Source organism: Urocitellus parryii, chromosome 7, assembly GCF_045843805.1.
Source record: "Urocitellus parryii isolate mUroPar1 chromosome 7, mUroPar1.hap1, whole genome shotgun sequence".
Taxonomy (NCBI): domain Eukaryota; kingdom Metazoa; phylum Chordata; class Mammalia; order Rodentia; family Sciuridae; genus Urocitellus; species Urocitellus parryii.
The window spans coordinates 112,862,480-112,882,640 of record NC_135537.1 but is presented as its reverse complement, the minus strand read 5'-3'; the positions used below and the strand labels follow the sequence as shown (position 1 = coordinate 112,882,640).

Here is a 20,161-nt window from a genome sequence, read left to right as displayed (position 1 = left end):
GCTGAAAAGAACAGACTGAACTCCTCCCCTTCCCCTGCACTCCAGGAGATGCCAGAACAGCATGTGGTCTGATATACTAGACCTGACTCCCGACCTTTCCCCTCTATCACGGGCTTCTGGAAGCCACAGTCCTCACTTGGTAACCAGGCATCTGGTTTTATTAATCCAGGTTCAAAACTTTACATTTATCCTATTAAGTATTCTTTATATTTGTCATCTGTATTCTAATTTGGTGAAATTTCTGAAGCCTTTTAGGATAATAATGATCCATTTCTAACACTGTTTGAATCAGGTCCTGCACCTGAGTTTCTGTGCCACTCTCACTGTCAGAACCACCTGCCCACTTGCAAGACATGCGGCTGATTCCCCTGGGGGCAGTGGGGTGGGTCTCTCTATTAACCATGGCCATAAAGAAAACCATTCGCTCTGTTTTTATCTCCCAATCCAAGCTGGCTTCATGTGGCAGACTTTCGTTCTGAAGGGTTCACAGATCATTAAATACCTTTCCTAGGGTCAAACTCAGAACATATCTGCTTTTCTTCTTGTGAATGATAATAGGAACAGAATTTCATCCCTCCTTTCCCCTGAGCCTTAAGTCCCATCTCTCCTTTACTACCTTCTCTCTCTTTGAATGCTACAGAGTCAACCCAGGACCTCATGCTTACTGGGCAAGTGCCACGTCCCTGGCCCCCATCTCTTCTTCAACTGTGTCCAAGAGACCAGTTCAAACTAACGAGATTCCAAATTCATTTTGAAAATCTGGTAGGTACAACAGAGGAAAATTTTCCAAACCTCTTACTTTAGGTCCGTACCTGGTAGTTCCATGGTTTGTTACTGAGCATCTCAGTACACTGGAAGCCAGATGTTTGACATTTTGCTGTAAAGGCAGTTCCTTTTGGAAAAAGTTTCATATCTATACTCTGACCCAGGCCAATAAGTGCCAAACCAGTAACAAATCGCCATCTTCATTGTTCTGTTCCAAAAACCTAGATTAAATACAATTCAGGACAGAAAATGAGCACAAATGACAAAGGGCTGCTAGATGTTCAGGAAAGAACCCTGTTCAGAGGTCCACACTTGCCTGTTTCCCAGTATGAAATTGTCTGGCTTAATGTCTCCATGAATGATCTCACAGCTGTGGACGTGTTCAATCATGTAGAGCATCCTGATAGCAAAAGAGATGACGAGAGCCTGGGGCATCACTTTTTCGGGGGTATTTTTGTAGAGGTTAATGGCATTCTAGAAACAATGCAAATGGTATCCTGAGTTGGATGAGGATTAATGAAATTTCAAGTCAAGGACTTTGCCCCTGTTTAGCACCCCAACTAAAGCTCTAACCAGAAAATATATGGGTAAGGCACAAACCAGAAATGCACTTAAATTCATATCCATATTATAAAAACAGAACACTTACTAATAGTGTCCTATAGCTGTAGAGATCTCCTACCAAGATGCTCCCATTCTGGAATAAGTGGGCAGAATAGAATTTGATAAACATGTGGTGCACAGCTGGTTTTAGTCTCTCCATCAGCTGGGTACCAATGTAGAATTCCCAGAGGTTGGCAGACTTCTGAACCTACAAGCAAAACCAGGTATGTGTTATTTATATCCAGAGTCACATTCTAGAAAATAGTATCCTTATAAGGGACATGAGAAAGCAATGACATTATGATTTGTTCTGCAGAAAGCAATTCCAGATCCTCATAGTATTGTTTTATTTCTTAATTGCTCAATAAAAACATCACTGTCTTAAAGAAAAAAAAGGCTGAAAATCATTTCTCTACAGTTAAAAAATGTATTTGCACCATTTACCTTTAAGACACATTTCTGTTTATTTTTGGTCTCATTCACATCTCCCAGGGTAGCTTCATAGACTTGGGCGAAGGCCCCTTCTCCAACAAGGTGATTGACGTAGACCAGTGAAGAACCTGGGAAGAGATAAATGTGTCAAAATGACAAATGGGCTCAAAATATTAAGGACTTTATCCAAATGAAGAATTTGTAAAATTTTCTTTGTACTTGAATTGCTTTCATAAATAAAAATGGCCACAGTTGCTTGGGAAATGTTTTACAGGCTTAGATGAAAGGAAGTAAATACCTGCAACAAGAGCCCCCTTACCAAGTTCAGGACAGCCTGCGGGGGTCACTAAGGTGCGTGGGTTTGGGCACTCAGTGCCTCCCCATCAAGGTTCTCACATTTTAAAATAAGCAGTACCTGTGCTGCCCATCTTGCAGGCAGATGACAGGAGAAATCCTCCCTGAAGTGATACATAAAGCTTTTTGAAATAAACACGTTTTACAATAGGATAAAAATAAAAAAGACATCTTGATGAGGCTCCAATAGCTGGTGCTGCTCTCCAGGCTTTGCAACGCTGCTCAAGGGTGACAAGAAGAAGAGAGATGCCGGAAGGTCGGCCAGGAAAGGCAAAGGCAAGGGCCCAGTGAACAAATCTGGGGCAACGCTGAAAAGAAGAAGTGGTCCGAAGGCAAAGATCAGGGCAAGCTCAACATCTAGTCTTGTCTGACAAAGCTACTTATGACAAACTCTGTAAGGACGTTCCCAACTACGAGCTTCTAAGCACAGCTGGGGTCTTCGAGGGATAAGGACTTGCGGTTCCTTGGCCAGGGCAGCCCTTCAGGAGCTCCTCAGTAAAGGACTTTTCAAACTGGTGTCAAAGCACAGAGCTCAAGTAATTTACACCAGAAATACCGAGATGGAGATGCCCCTGTTGCTGTGCAGATGCACTAGCAGGTCCGAGCAACTGTGCATTTGGAAAAATAAAACTTTATTAAAACAAAACAAAAAAATTAAAATAAAAAGGGCAAAATAAAACTATAGCAACATTTGTAATAGACAATTTAAAATACTTAATTCAACTTTTAATTTTACATAGTTTTTGATTGATAGAAAAGTGGCCAAGAAAGCGGAGTTTCTGCATCCCCTAGCCCACATGGCTCTTATGTCACAGACAAGGAACCAACCGAGGGGTGCTGCTGCTGACTGAAATCCACACTTGCAGACTCACTAGTTTTTCTGTGTTTCAGGATACATTATATTTAGTCATTCTATCTCCATGGCTACTCCTAGCCTGTGACATGTCTCAGACTTTTCTTGTTTTTTTTTTTTAATTGACCTTGATAGTTCCAAAGAGTACTAGTCAGATGTCCTTCAAATTGGGTTTGTTTATATTTTCCTTGTGGTTACACTGGGGTTATTGATTTTGGAGAAAAAGACCATGGTGATGTTGCATTTGATTCTTAAAAATTCTAAAAATAATCCTCCCATTCAAAATCAAATATATATTTAAAAAAAAAAGATCTGTGATTTCCAGTCTAGCACATAAGCAGCTTGAAAACTGTCACTCCACTTTTATGGCAAGAAAGTAACTGAACAACTGAAATTCAACAGCTCTTCTTGAACTATTAAAAAAAACTGAGATCAGAGGGAAAACTGCTGCACCCAAAGTGGGGAGATGGAGAGGAAAACACAGAGATTCACAGCAGACACCATGCTGGAATTAGCAATGGGAAGGACAGTACTCCTCAGAATATCTAAGAAGATGACTCTCGGTTGTTTGGTGCATGCCTGCAATCTCAGCGACTAAGGAGGCAACTTAGTGAGACCCTGTCTCAAAATAAAAAATTAAAAGGACTGGGATGTGCTCAGTGATAAAATGCCCCTGAGTTTAATCCCTAGTATAAAAAGAAAGTCTCTAGGGAACCTTAAAGGCAACAGGGAAGACAACACAGCTTAACTTCTAGCCAGATAAAGGTTACACCAAAGCCTAACTATCTCAGTTCCATTTACACAGTCCATCAGGTCTGGCCAGCAACAAAATTGACAAGGCATATTAAAAGACAAAACACAGCTTGAGGAGGCAGAGCAAGCACTGGAAATGGGCAGAGATTTCAGCATTATCAGACCAGGATAGTTTTTAAATTGTTATCAATGTGCTAAGGATTCTAACAGAAAAAGGAGACAATTTTCAAGAACAAATAGGTCAAATAAGCAGAAAGAAGCAAAAAGAAAGGCTAGAAATAAAAAACCCACTCGGTGACAGAAACCAAGAATGTCTTTTAGTAGACTGTACACGGCCAGGGAAAGAATCAGTGAGCTCCAGGACACACTAAGAGGAAAACTGAAATGTAAAAAGAAAAGAAAAAAGTGTGAGTTTTCAAAAATTCAAGACCAACACCAAACCACAGATCCTGGAATCTCAGAGAATACCAGGCAGGACAGATAGAAAAACCTACACCTAGGCACATCACAAAGAAAATGCAGAAAATCAAAGACAAAGAAAATTTTGAAAAATGCTACAAAATAGAAATAGCTATAAAAAGAGCTTACTTCCGGAAGAAGAAGGATAAGTACATCAGATTTCTCCTTAGAAACCACACAAGCAAGAGTGTGCAGTACAACATTTAAAGGGTTGAAAGAGAAAAACTACCAGCTAGAATGCTCTACTTCATGAAACTATCCTTCAAAAGTGAAGGATAAAGACTTTCTTACACAAAAATGGAGGGAATCTGTCACTGGTAAACGTGCACTGTTCTTCAGAGAGAAGGAAGATAATATAGGCCAGAAACTTAGACTCAAAGAGTGTTAAGTAAAATATTTGATGTTTCTTACTCTAAATTATCTAACAAAAACCCATTTGTTCAAAACAATAGCGTCCACCTAGTGGTGGCATACCAGTGGATAAGTGAAACCAACGGCAGCAATGAAAGAAGAGGTGGGCAGGAGGGAGGGAATGACACCCCTGCCGCATGGTGTGGGCCCTGCTGTGAGGGGGTGAGGTGCTATCAGAAAGTGGACTTGGACTGGCTCTGAGTGTATATATACTGCACACTCCGCAAGAATCCACTTGCAAATGTGACAAAGATAATATTATTGATATGCTGAGAGAGGAGACGCAACAGAATATGAAATAACTCAAAGCCAAAGAAGGCAGAGAGTGGGGAAAAAAACAACACAAAGAACAAGTGTAATGACTAGAAAACTAACAAATGAGACATGAGTCCAGCTATATCAATAATCACTCAGAACACCAATGATCTTCACCCACCAATGAAAACACACACATTGAAAGTATAACGACAAATGCAGATTAACAGTTAATAAGATATAGGATGCTAACAGTTACCTCAAGAAAACAGAAATAGCTGTATTAATTCCATACAGCAGATTTCAGAGCAAGGAAAATTAACAGGCATAAAAGGGGGCATTACAGAATGAAAAAGGGGTTAATTCTCCAACAGGACATGCTGTGTATACATCTCATGAAAGAATGTGAAAATATATGAGGCATGCATTGATAGAAATGCAAGCAAAATGAGTGACTTCACTATTACACTTGGAGATTCCTATATCCTTCCATCAGAAATGGACCATTAAGGGGCTCAGGATGTGGCTCAACTGGTAGAGGGCTCGCCTGGCATGTGTGAGGCACTGGGTTCAATCCTCAGCACCACATAAAAATAAAAAAATAAATATATTGTGTCCACCTAAAACTAAAAAATAAACATTAAAAAAAAAGAAATGGACCATTAAACAGAAAACCAGCAAATTGGATCTGAATGACATTTACAGAATATATGATATTCTCACACTGACTTGGAACATTCACCAAGACAGACCACATTCTATGCTGTAATATACACCCTCACAAATTTACAAGAATAGAAATCGTATAATGTCTGCTCTCAGAACACAGTGGAATTAAACTGGGGATCCATTAACACAGACAGCTGGAAAGCCCCTACATCTTGGGAGATTAAACACACTTCTGAATAACACATGGATTGAAGAAGTCTCATAAAGGACTTAGAAAAGAAGAAAGAGTATATAACTAAAAATAAAACATTTTAAAAAAGAATTGTTTACAAAAAAGTAGGAATAAAAATAACAAAAAGAAAAGATATAAAATTAATGATTTAAGGTTCCACCTTAGGAACTTAAGAAAAAAGAACTAATTAAATGTAAACAAAAGAAAATATTATGAAAGAAATCAATAGAGAAAAATAAGAAAACCCCAAAAGTTGTGTTTTTGAGAAGACTAATAAAATTGATAAACATCAAGTCAGGTAAGCTAAGAAAAAAACGACACAAATAATGAGAAATGAAAGGCTCATGGATGCTAAAGACATAATAAGAGAGTATTCAGAACATAATGTTCACAAATGAGAAAAAACCTAGATGAAATGAACCAATTCCTTGAAAGACAAAATCTATCAAAGCTCATAAAGAGAACTAGATAAGTGGAATAGTTCTGCATCTGTTAAGGAAATTGCATTAATAACTAATAACCTTCTAAAGCCGAAAGCACCAGGTTCAGATGCACTCACTGACAGATTCTATCAAATCTGTAAGGAAGAAATTATAGAAATTCTCTATAATCTCTACCAGAAAATAGTGGTAGAGTATACTTCCTAATTCATTCTATGAGGTCAGCATTTCCAGGTTACCAAAACCAGATGGAGATATTATAAGAAACACTACAGACAAATACTTCTCATGAATGTAAAAATCTTGACAAAACATTAGCAAGTAAAAATCCAACAATGTATACAGTAAGTTATATACCATGACTGTCTTAGTCTGATTTCTGCTGCTATAACAGAATATTATGAACTGGATAAATTATAAAGAAAAGAGATTTATTTGGCTCATAGTTCCAAAAGTTGACAAGTCCAACATTGAGGGGCTAGAACTGGGGAGGATCTTCATGGTCCATCCTAAGATGGTGGGAGCATCACATGGTGAGGGTGAGGCGGGAGATGGCCTGCCAGAACCCCCATTACAACTAACCCACCCAGCAACAATGGCCTCAGTTCAATCCTAAGGGTATGCCTTCATGGCTTAATCAACTCTTAAAGATCCCCCCTCTTAAACTGTGACAATGGCAATTAAATCTAAACATGACATCTGAAGGGAACATTCAAACCATAGCAATGATCCAAGAAACACAAGGATAGTTCAACATCTGAAAATCAGTTAACCTGACCTATCATACCAACAGGCTAAGAATAATCACATGATCATATTAACATATGCAGGAAAAACATTTGATAAAATCCAACATCCGTTCATAACAATTCTGAGCAAACTAGCAACAGAGAAACTTCAACTTGATAAAGAACATGTACAAAACCTATAGCCAGCATCAGACCTGATGGTGATACACTACATAGATGCAGCCCCAAGGTCAGGAATGAGGTGAGGATGTTCAGTAAGTGGTGCCAAGCATTCAGACATGCACAAGTGACAATGAACCTAGACACACACCTTATACCTTGCACAAAGGTTAACTCAAAATGGAGCATAGACCGAAACGGAAAAAATAAAACTATAAAACTTCTAGAAAATAATACAGAAGACTATTTAAGTTTCCACTGGTGCAATGAGTTTTTCGATGTAACACCAAAAGCATGACCTGTAGGGGAAAAAAAACCTGATAAACTGGACTTCATTAATATTAAAACTTCTGTGCTTTAAAAGACACAATTTAAAAAAAAATAGAAAGACAAACCAGACTGGGAGAAAATCTTTGCAAAACAAGTATCTAATAAAGAACTGCTATCTAAACTATTTGAGAAATTCTTGATATTTAACAATATGACAATTAAAAAATGGGCAAAAGATCTGAACACATAGCTCATTAAAAGTATGCAGACAGCAAGTAAACACATGAAAAAATGTTCACTCTCACTGTTGAACATCACTGTTGTCACCCTGAAATAGTGAGACACTATTGCACACCTACCAGAAGGGTAAAAACAACAGCAAAAGCTGCGAGGGTGTAGCAGGGAGTTCTTGCTCACAGCTGATAAAGACACAGATGGTATGGCCACACTAGCAGAGCTTGGCACTTTCTCATATAAGCAAACACTCAGCCCTCTGTATATAAGGATCCAAATCTATAAACTTTTTTTTTTTAAGAGAGAGAGAGAATGTTTTTTAATATTTATTTTTTTAGTTTTTGGCGGACACAACATCTTTGTTTATATGTGGTGCCGAGGATTGAACCCGGGCCACAGGCGTGCCAGGCGAGTGCGCTACCGCTTGAGCCACATCCCCAGCCGCCAAATCTATAAACTTAACCAACTATAGATTGAATATGTACAAATATATTTAAATCATTATTCCTTAAATAATAGAGCATATCAACTACTTACTCTGTGCAAAGTATTGTACGTAACTCAAAATTATTTAAAGTATATGTTAAGTTATATGCACGGCTACCCATTTTATATGAGAAACTTGAGCATCATGGACTTTGGCACCCACTGGGTTCCTAGAGCTAGCCTGTGCAGACCTGAGGGATGAGTGTATATTCATGCCTCGTAATCCAACAATCACACTCCTTGGTATTTACTTGAATGGGTTAAAAATACGTCCATAGAAAAACCTGCATACAATGTTTAAAGCAACTTTATTCATAATTGCCAAAAGTTGGAAGCAACGAGGTGGCCTTTAGTAGGTAAATGGGTAAATGAGCTGGGTGGTACAGGGCCATCCAGACGGTGGGGACTATTCAGTGATTCAAAAAAAGCTAGCAAGCCATGAAAAGGCAGAGAGGAGCCTTAAATTCTGTTGCTAAGTGACAGGAAATGGCCTGATGGGCTACAAACTGTAATTTCAAACACATGACATTCTAGAAAAGGCCAACTGTGGAATAAAGGGCCCAGTCAGTGTCTGCCAGGGCTTCTGGGTTGCAGAGGAAGGGGAGAAGGGGAAAGCACAGGAGACTCAAGGCAGGCCAATTATTCTGAAGTGCCCTGCAGCGAGGAGATCTGCCAAGCGTTCCAAACCCCAGAACGCACAGTACAGGGAACCTCGAAGGAAATCATGGACTTTGGCCACATACCGGTACTGGCTCATCACTGTCACAATCAGCAGGCACACTTATTTAAGATGCTAACAGAGGATCTGGGTGAGGGGCAGGGAGGTGGGCATGGGGAACTCTGATGGCCCCTCAATTGTTCTGAAGGCCTATGGTGGCTCTATGTGTGAAAAGCCTTGCTCTCGAGTTATCCACACCCACCCACTTTCCCACTCCCACTAAGCCAACCATTTTAGTTTTGAGTATTCTTCAAGAGTTTTCCAGAAATATTATCAAATAAGTATATAATACTATCCCTCTTCTTAAGAAACATGTAACACACACTGTCCATACAGAATTAGTTTCCTCATTCTGCCAGGTGTGGTGGTGTATGTTGTAATCCCAGCTACTTAGGAGGCTGAGACAGGGGGATCACAAGTTTGACACTGGATTGAGCAATGTAGGGAGACATTGTCTCAAGATAAAATTAAAAAGGCCAAAGATGTAGCCCAGTAGTAGAGTCCTTGCATAGCATGTGTGAGGTCCTGGGTTCAAGCACCATTACTAAAAAAAAAATAACCAAGTTTCCATTTGGATGATAAAAACTTATAATAAGATGGTGGTGACAGTTGCACATGTGCTTGTTATCAACGTCCTTAGTGCCTCAGTATATTGAAAAGTGGTCAGAATGGCAAAAAAAAAAATCCTCATTTTGTTATCAATGCCTGTTTTTTACTATAAAATCTGCAGGAAATTCTTAAATAGTCTAACTGCATTTTTAAAATTTTGCATTTCTGGAGATCAAACCCGCAGCCTCACACATGCCAGGTTAGTGCTCTGCTGCTGAGCTGCCCCAGCCTAAGCACATGCATTTTTACTTTGATAGAGATCTCTGAGTTAAATGTGTTCCAGTCCAACAGCACTCATAGTCCTATAGCCATGGATTAACAAGATTTCTCAAAACTGTAGCTATAACTCTTTACTGGGGCTCGGGGACAGGAGGAGAATCTCATATACACATGAATCACCATCAACATTCCATGGATGAACAAGAATTCAAAGCTATATCACCCATAAAGTTCTTACCCAATTGAAATTCAGCCTTGGGCTTGATGGCCTGAAGTTTACACTGCCACTCAAAAGTATTTGGATAGGAACTCACTGGTTTAGGAAGCCCAGATAGAAGTTTGAGAATCAACTTATCATCCCATGGATTCTCAATAGTGAAGTCTTAAAGTAATAGGAATAAGAAAAGAAACATGAGTTCAGTATTCAAAGATTTTACTTAATAAATTTTAGATAAAGCAAGTGGAGACATTCATTCATTAATTAAGCTTTCAAAAGTCTCATCCTTTATAGAGCATTGATTCAAGTAATAGAGAATTGTTTCCAAAAGTCAGAACTAGGAGTTGTGCAGTTGACCATCTGCCATTTTGGATTTGAAAGTTTAAATCAACATTCAGGGTGACAAAGGGATATCAGCTGCATCTCACTCCGCTCACCTAAAATGCTAGGTCCTGCCTTTAGCAGTTATGGCTGCACATTTAAGGCACAGATGGGGTTGGTTAGTGACCTCAATTGTGCTCAGACAGATACACAGTCTTTAACTGCTTTCCCACTTACACCCACAAAACACAATTTGCACATGAGTTGTACTTTGGTCCAAGATAGAAAACAATTTCTAAAGGGAAAACGAAGGTTTCTCTCCAACTTAGAATAATAACGTATTCTTATTAGTGGCAATTATGAAAAGACTGCTAGGGTAGAACCTAGCCTTGTCCCCTAGCCACTCCATCTCTGGTCCATATTCTCTACCAGTAGGTGAGACTGTCTGGGTGACAAGGGGTGGTAGGAGGGATCTCTTTAATCTTGACCCTCTGTTGACTTTTCTGTAAAGTGGGGAAAACAGCATTAGATTAAATGCCTGACACACAGTAGGCCCTTGAATTCCAATTCCCTCTTCCAACAGTACTTAACTTGAAATCTAAAATTAAAATGGATTGATTTTCCCTTCAAGTACATTCCTGCTGGACTGCACTTCAGTACAGTGAGAAGTGTCTGACTGTAGGTTCTACTCAGTGGTACACCGGTCCCCCTCTGAGTTCTTCCACAGAACAGCTCTTCCTATGCTGTGGTCCTAATGGCATGACTAAGCCTGAGCCTCTGGGCACACCTGGAGCACTGACATCCCCATGGGGACCCTTCTGCATCCGGTCTTCTTGGGGCCTGGCACTGGCATCGGACGGGTCCTCCACAACGGCTCGGTCAGTGTCTGTGAGTTTACAAGCTTCAAGGCCCCGTACAGCTTCCTGGGTGAGTGCAGCACCCGGGGCAGGCCGGCTGAAATGGTGCAAGGATGCCAAAGAGAGGTCTCTGGGACATGTGCCTTCTGGGCTCTTCTCTTGAATTGAACTGGATGTGGAGAAAATTATAGAGAAAATAAAAACACCCTATTATTAGAAGCCTAATGGACTTGATCACACAAAAGTTCTGCAACAGAGTTTCCTTTTCATTCTAGGAATATCACTTCAAAATTGCTGCACAGTCTGAGTTGATTAAATCATTTTCTTACACAACTATAGGCAAATACAAAGCTAGTCCAATATTAATAGAAATAAAAATCAAAGACATGATGATATACTAGATAAATGGGGGTGGTGATACGCTTGGTATTATTTAGCAGGGAATGTCGGGAGAAAGGGTATCTCAGCAGCACTGCTATGATCAAGACTGGATATCTAACTTCTTTCTAAAAATGACTTCTTTTATAACATTCAGACAACAAAAAAATGTCAACCACAATCTAACAAAATCCTACACATTTCCATACATATGGGTGTGTGTATATACATGCATACACAGCTGATTCCCATTCATAGGTTTCAGATTTGTGAATGCACCTATGTGTTAAAATTTACTTAAACATCCAAATCAACATTCATATAATTTTCAGTCATTTGCAGACTTTAGAGAAATGAAAAATCTGGGTGCGTGTTCCCAGGCCAGGTGGAGCAAGGTGAAGCCTACAGCTTATGTTCCTCACTGCCCTGCTTGGAGTCTAATGCCATGGTTTACCTGCAAATGAGTAATCTGCGAGCCAAGGACAAGGACACCTATTACTGTGCCAGAGACACAGCGAGGGGTCCTTAGTGTGAGCCCAGAAACAAACCTCCCACATTGTGACCAAGACCAGCAGGGGGCGCTCAGCAATAAGAATCTCAGGGTCAGGACAGGAGCAGGTGCAGAGAGTGGTTGAGGACTGGTTTCTTGTTGTGTATCGAGGCTTTTTTTCTCTATCCCCCTGGGTCCTAGGCAATTAATACCTTTTTAATTCAGTTTGTATATTTCTATGATATCTTTGACAAAAATGTTTGTTTCCTTGTTTTTCAGGGTGACAGGAACACCAGGGCCACTTAGAGCCCTATATCACAGGCTCCAACTTGAACTCTTGAAGAGGGAGGTTCAAATGGATTCCCACTGGGGCTTCCCCTCAATTCAGAGTCTCCCCATGGATCTTTTCTATATTTACAATCCTGTTCATCTGCTCTCAATTCTACATTCGAAAGTCATCACTGTAAGGGAGCAGAGATTCACCATGCATAAGCACAGGGTGTGGCCACACCTGCTCCTGTGAGTGACCTCACAGTGGGACGCACAATATCCAGAGCCCTCTGCAGAGTTGTTGACAGCACTTTCTGAGACACACAATCAGTCACAGAGTAGACTTGCTACTCTGGATTCAGAGTGAGGCAAAATGGACAGTGGGGTCCCGACCCAGCTCATACTAGGACACACAAAGGTCACAGCTCAGGCCCATCATCAAGGGTTCCTAAGGGAGGGCCTGATTCCAAGTACTGTCTCTGAAACCAACCAGTTATCAGAATTTCTGCTGTCATCAGGTTGCAGAGACACAGGAGAGCTCCATAGTTCAGCACAGGGCAGCCTGGCCCATGTCACAGACAGAGCTTATGGAGCCTGATCCCTCCAGAGAGAAGAGCCTTTAGCAGCCAGAGGAAGAAGAGGAGATAACCAGGGTAAGGGGGCTCCCGGGTACTTTTCTGCTCTCAGGACTGTGTTTGAGCCCTCCTGCAGAACCATGAGGGGCTTCTCCACAGTGATGTCCAGGCTGGGGCCTTCCACAGACACAGAGAATTTGAGAGACACTTTGAATTCCCCACAGTGATGCTGAGGGAGTGCTGGACTGGTGCAGCAGGACTCAGCTGTCCTGGGGATAGGGGAGAGAGCGAGCCCCCACAGTGTCAGGGGTCAGCAGGGAAAGCTCCACCTGGATGGTCAAGAGTAACCAGCACCAGAGGAAGACATGCTCAGGAGCTTTCTCAGCTCCATACCCAGAAGTGAGGCCAGTGGGGCCACTGGCTTCAGACACACTGTGCGCAGAACCACCCTGACTCCATCTTGCTATGAGGTGATCTTGAGTCTGAGAAGCCCCCGGCCATCTGGCTGCTGGGCAGAGGCACCTAGGACAGTGCCTGGGTTTCCAGCCACTGTGGCTGGATTTCAGGATCACAGAGAGGGACACATAGGTGCCCACCCTATTGAGAGTCCAGCTCCAGTCTGGGTGAGGATGAGCATCACCAATATTTAGTTCCACAATACTCCCAGGCAACTCCTGCTTCACTTCATAAATTTAAATTATTGTGCTTTTTCCAAAAGATTTTATTTTTAATTGATTTTTTTCCCAAAAGATTTTGATTGAGAGTCATAACACTTTTTTTGTATACAAAATAGATAAGTTTCTAAGTAACTTAGAGTTTTATATTTTATATCAGTGGAACCCATTTCTTTTTCAATCAACAAAACTTTTATATTTTTAATTATTTGTAATATTTTATATTGAGGATTATCATCATCTTCTCAAATTATAATTTATTTTTTCATACCAAATACAAATACAATGATTTTCTTTTGCTGTATATCCCTGATATTTTCATGTATACCTAACTAACAATCATACCTTGTACAATATTGTTTTCATTGGTGAACAGAAGTGATTTTGCATTTGATAAACATAGAATTTTTTCATTAATTTTTTTCCTTAGTGGTTGAGTTTATGTCTCCTTTGCCTCATTCATAACTCAGAACTTACTCTGGGAATCTTGCTCAGCTTCTTCCTGAGCCCTGGTGGATGCTGAGATACCATTCCCTAAATATGGTGCCCTTCACTTTCAGACAGTTTGAGTTCTATAGCTTAAGCCTGCTTTTCTGAGTAGAATGTTTGGACAAAGTTATATACATTAGATTTGTGATATAACAGTGGAATACATATTGAAACCCGAATAAGCATTCATAGTGTATGTTGTGTTTCACACAACTTGCTGAGACTGCTTCATGTCCCTCTTGTCCTCTTTTCTGATCTCAGTGTCCTGTCTTGTTGGGCTTGGCTTGGATTTTATGTTAGCAGACAGGCATTTTGTTGGATTTCATGTGTTTTATTATAATTTATTATAATTTCAGAAAATTACTTTAACCTCCTTTTTTTTGCTTTTTATTAAAAGAGAGAGACAGAGAGAGAAAAATCTTTAATATTTGTTTTCTAGTTATCAGTGGGCACAACATCTTTGTCTGTATGTGGTGCTGAGAATCGAACCTGGGCTGCACACATGCCAGGCAAGCGTGCTATCGCTTGATCCACATCCCCAGCCCCAGACCTGCTTTTTTCTAAGTGTTCTATATATATCATCTTGAACCTTGTCCACTCTGTATTTGGAGATTTCTGTTGTATGGGGCCCTCAATAGCATTTGGTTTCTGTCTTATGAAAACATTCCTTGGAACCACCCTGTGCTTTGATCCCCTCACATCTGGTTCCTGGCTCCTTAGATGACATCCAGCTCCCCTACTTCTTTCTGCACCTGAAGCTCTGTAACCTGATAAATTTTATTCCAGGCTGGGATTGCCTTAGGGGACTTGCTCTGAGCTTCTCTCCAGCCTGGTTTTGGGCTCACATGAAGGGCCCCTAGGGAGGCCCTTGTCTGTCCCTACTGCAGTGGGGAGGTGGTCTTGGCCCACATTATCACCTCCCACCCACCACAGAAACCTGCCTCTCCCTGTTGTCAACTCTCTGTGATGCTTCTCCTCTGAGGACTCAGACTCTTGTTCTGGACTCTTCTCTTCAGCCCAGGATGCTGTTCCTGAGGACAAGGAGGGGTGGTCTGAGGAGTATTTCCCCCTTCTGTTCCTACTTTCTGTGAGGTTCCAGAAGAGCCCCTGGTATTGGATTGGTGGGTTGCCCTGAGTGTAACTGTTGCATGTGACAACATCTTTCATTACCTCACTTGGTGAGTCTTACTTTTTTCTCCAAGCATCATGTTCCCAATTCAGTCCATTTTCCAAGAAGTGACATTATTTCTCTCTTTCTTGTTGCTGTGGGAACTTCATTGGGCACACAGGTCACATTTTTCTCTGTCCACTCTTGTGTGGACAGCACCTGGCTGGTGCTACACCTGGCTCCTGGGGCTATGCTGCTATAACATTGGTGTGTGTGCATCACTATTCTCTGCTGATATTAGGTCTGTGGATCAGTACTGAGGAGTGGAAACTGGTCCCATAGTAGCTTGACTCCTAGTCTCCTGGGTCCGTGGGCTCTCCTCACCCAGGAAGGAAGTCCACGGTACAGGGTAGAGGAGATTATGGCTGCAGAGTCACTAATCAAGACCTTTGGAGACCAAGCAAGAAGCAGTTCTGATTTTATTGCACAGTTACCTTGTATATATACTCAGACAGCAGCTAAGCAATTTACAGGTAGTCACCAATATAATTTCTGGCCAACTTTCCTCCACAGCCCTGGTAGCCAGGTCAAATTTGCAATCAAACCTATAGTATGTTTGCTGTTATCCATGGACATGAACTGCCTGGGAAGGCAATTCCCCCCAGACATCCATTCCCAGGAGGTTCCCTCTACCCATCCTCTTGTTTCTGTTTCATGCTGTGAACAAATATTTTTCTGACCAGCAATGGAGGACCATGTTCCCTGCAATGTCTCTGCATTGTGATTTTATTATTTCAAATTGTCCCCAAGAATTATGTTTTATGAATCCCTGGACTTCAGATGTGAAAGAACACTGGGATGTGCCTTACACAGAAAGAATGTGAGAAACAGAATTTTTTTTTCAATTGTGACTCAGAAATCTTGGCCAAATATTGAACATATTTTCTAGATCCGTCTTTAGTTCACTGAGTGGTGTGAACTGAAAGATTTATCCCAGTATTTACCAATGACTCATAAATAATAGGAGGTTTTACAGACACCCATAATCCTCCCAGCCATGTGACTGAATTTAATTGTTCTGGCTATAGTGGTCAGCTACCTATATGTTGGTACCACAATAAACATGCTGTCTATGGGTACCTTTTGAGGAAAAGAGAATTTGGGGGTCCTAGAAACTCAAAGCCATATGTTAGAACAGTTATTAAAATAGGACTTTCTCATAACAGACCAGTCATATCTGAAGAACATCTGCCAATACTTCACTGTTCTAATTGTTCTGCAATAGAATTTGACATCTTTCCTAAGTAGATGGATTGTTCAAACACTTTGCCAGTACAACATAGTGCCTAGAAATAGTGGATGCATTTTAGACTGGTCCTTAAGAATTGAGGAAAGACAATTACACAAGGGTGCCATAATCCCTAGAAGCTTTTTTAATAATATCTTGACCTCCAGCAAGGGTGGCATCCAGAAAGATGTTTGGTGCTTGATTGCTGCCTCAGAATTTTTGTATTTTACTGTATACAAGGTGTACAAGCAGACCTATGTTCAATCTCTTTAAGTTTTAAATACTGGAAATGTGAGAGTTAAGAGAAAAACTGATAAATATCTTGTAGCTTGTAAAAAAGTGCAATTTTGTTAATTGTGTCACCAGATATAATAGAGGGAAAGAAACACTGGAAATTCACCAGCCCTCTTTTGTTCTATTTCCAGCTAACATCTCAGAACCATGGTATGCTGATGCTGGTGCTACAATGTTACAAATGCCTGCCCAGTTTACCAGACCTAAGCAAGCTCTTGGTCTCATAATAATTTAGGTGGCTGCTTTGGTTTCATTCATTGCTTCTCTGGTCACAGCCTCAGTGGCCATATCTCAGAACACTGAGCATGCACATTTTCTTAATAATTTGGCTCAAAACACTTTCAGAGTGTGGGGAGCTGCTCTGAATGACCCCCATCTTCCAGTCCTGAAGCAAGAGGCTCTGATCAATCACTACATTTCATTGTGACTTGGGCATTGTCCCAGTTCAGGAAGTAGAAGTCATGTCTTCAGGTGTAGGTGTGTCACCCATGGGGTTGAGTTACACTCACCTACTCTTTTATAATCCTACTCTTTTGCCCTGTTTGGGATAGAATGTTCCATGGAAACTCCCTTTGTGTGTCCCCTTCTCTTGCTCTGTCTTTGGGTGTGGCCTTCCTAGATGTCAGTCAACCAGCTGACATCACAAAGCTAGATTCAACACCTTGAAACTTGACCTCTTGCCTCATTTGAATGGCTTCTTCTCAACAAATGGATTAAGCATGTTCTCTCTTTCTCTCTCTCCATGGACTTCTAAGGTCAGAGAAGCCATCACAGGACCCCTCAAAAAAGGTATCACTGTCTCTTGTGTGAATATTTCCCTGTAGCCCAGTTCACCTGGAGTGACCCGGAGTGTTTCAGTCATGAGAAATGTGACATCAGGGCCCTCTATAATCAGATAAATATTGAGAAAAACATTGAAACTAAGCTAAATGCTTTAGAAGTTACTGTCATAAATCTTGGCAATGAGCTCTCCACTTTAAAGTTCAAGGAAAGGCTCAAATGTCATGCTTGCTATGAATATGTTCTCCAGTGGAACTAGGAGAAGATTGAAGACCATCTATTAGGTATTTAACAGGACAATAATAATAGCCTGGATCTTTTGGAGTTACATCATCTTATTTCAAGATATATAAAAAATATAAATAAATAAAATTGATCATTTTACCCTACATCTTTAGCTGATCAAATATTTCAAGAATTAAATGGCTTTAATCCTGGAAACCTATTGAAAAGTTCTGCATGGTATATTATTGAACTGTTATCTTTGCTATTAATTCTCTTTTGTATTGTGACAATAGGATGTTGTGCCTTCGAACAAGAATCCAGAAACTTAAGATAACAGCTCATCATTTATTTAGTCTTCCAAAGCAAAAAGGGAGATATGTCAGTGGCTGTCCTGAGGAGGAGCTGAGCATGTCCTCTTATCCTTGAGTAATGAGGGTGTGAAACTGGCCTAGCATACAGTATGAGGCAGGTGCCCCTCACCTTTGCTGGGCTAGAAAATGCAGCTCTGAAATTGAGTGTCACCCAATGGAACTGGGTTATACTCCCATTTTTTATCTAACATAATGCCTTTTCTTATGTGGCTGGACTTTTCTACTAAATGTCTTTCCCCTAAATAAAGACAAGGGTTCAGGGTGTGCTCGCTCTCTTGCCTCTGGCCTCCCTTTCTCCACTTGCCTTGCTGCATGGGAATTGAGGTCTCAGAGTCATCCCTGGCCTGCTCAAAATGCATTTCTGTGTTTGTGTTGTCTTTTAGTTGCCAACCCAATTCATGTGGAGTGACCCTGACTTCATTGCCTGTGTAGGATGTGGGTGATATTAGAAGTAAGAGCCAAATATTGGGTTTTTGGACCCTTTGATTTAACTTTAAGCCTTGTCCTTAAACATCTAGCAAGTCACTCTTATTAGTCTTACAGTAAGAGTACTTGGTTTTAACTTTAATGTTTATAATTCCACAATTATTTTTATCCCTTTTAATTACTATCTGTCTATACAAGATGATTTAATGTCTCCAATAAACTTAGGTTGTGTGTATGTGAAGCAGTGCCTCTAAAAGCAGGCAACAGTTATAGAGTTTATAAGAAAAATAGAAAGTTAAATTAATAAGAATAAAAACATATTTAGTTTGTACATAATTTTGAACCTTGGCTGAGTTATACATTATATCCCCAGTTTGAGATTATAATAATCTTTACAATAAAATCAGCCTTTCAAATATAACATTAAAAGAGCTAAAGTCTGGCCTATTTGGAGCCATTTTATCATATGGTAAGATGGAAAGCAGAGACTTCACTCAGGTGAGACTCTTCACAAATCTTAGGTAAAGTGTTTTAGTTCTGAAGCTGATTTTTACCTCTTTATTTGATATCATTTTATAAAGTTTATATATTGTTTCTTGAGTCTATATGAATATTACTAACACAATATGACATCACATCTAAAAAATAAAACAAGGAAAGGCCAAGAGAGCTTTTAAATTTTGCTTTGTGGGAAGAAGGGGCAAAATGTTTTATAACATTAACCTTTAGACAGATCAGATTCTTGTTATCTTTTAAAAATACATTTAAATTTTTATCTCAGTGTATAATTAAATTCCCAATAAAATTTGCTTATCTTTATAAATCTCAAATTACCATTACAGACAAGTTTAGTATGGAAAGTAGAAGCTTTATGAAATGCTCTTTTAAACCTTTTTACTTTAAAGACTTGTATATCTGAAAAATATGAACACATTTAATATGTAATGAAGAATATCACAATTACATTGATGTTTTTATATTTTTTAAAGAAAAATCTACACTTTATAATATAGTACAATACTCTATAATAAGAGTTATTGTTTAACCAGAGTTGTATAAACTGTAGTTTCCTTAAGACTAGTTGCTCTAGAGAATAAAACTTAACAGACACAATATTAGGAATAAATTAACATTTTAGGAAATCCTTGTCATTTTAACATAGAGATTAAACTTTGGTTTATATGTAGTATGTTAATATTTGACTTTAGGGGAAAACCCTGAATAGTTTTATCTGCTTGCATTATTTATATATAACCAATTTAGTTGCATACAAACTTTAAAAATTTTACCCTTTATTTACATTTATTTATTACTTAATTAGATCCTCTTATTGCTTACTTAGATGTATTACAATTTTACTTTACCACATAAGACTTTTGTTTTTACCTAGACACTTTTTTTCCTTTTAAAATAAAATTTAAAAATGCAATGATTTCCTTTGCTGTATGTCTCTGATGTCCTTAAAAATATGTATGTAATAATAGTACATTGTACATTTTTATGTGTGTGTTTAAGTGAACAATATAGATGTTTTATCAGCATTCAAATGGCATTTTCTCTCAGGTTTACTTTCCACAGTGGTTTAGTTTCTGTCTGCTTTGTCACAGTAAAACCTAAGGACTTGCTCTGGGGATTTATTTAGCTTTTTCCTGAGCTCTGGTAGATGCTGGGATCATGTTACATAAATATGACTCCCTAAAATGAAAAGTCTGTATTATTTTGATAGCT

General features: G+C 39.6%; 1 long non-coding RNA gene across 1 annotated transcript; it reads right to left on the bottom strand.

Moving 5' to 3' along the window:
* Positions 1–1,443: 1,443 nt before the first annotated feature.
* On the bottom strand, positions 1,444–11,219 carry LOC144256288 (uncharacterized). Its single transcript, XR_013344062.1, has 3 exons — positions 10,996–11,219; positions 1,813–1,928; positions 1,444–1,576 (listed from the first exon to the last, which is right to left on the bottom strand). It is a non-coding gene; the product is annotated as an uncharacterized LOC144256288 (long non-coding RNA).
* Positions 11,220–20,161: the final 8,942 nt, after the last annotated feature.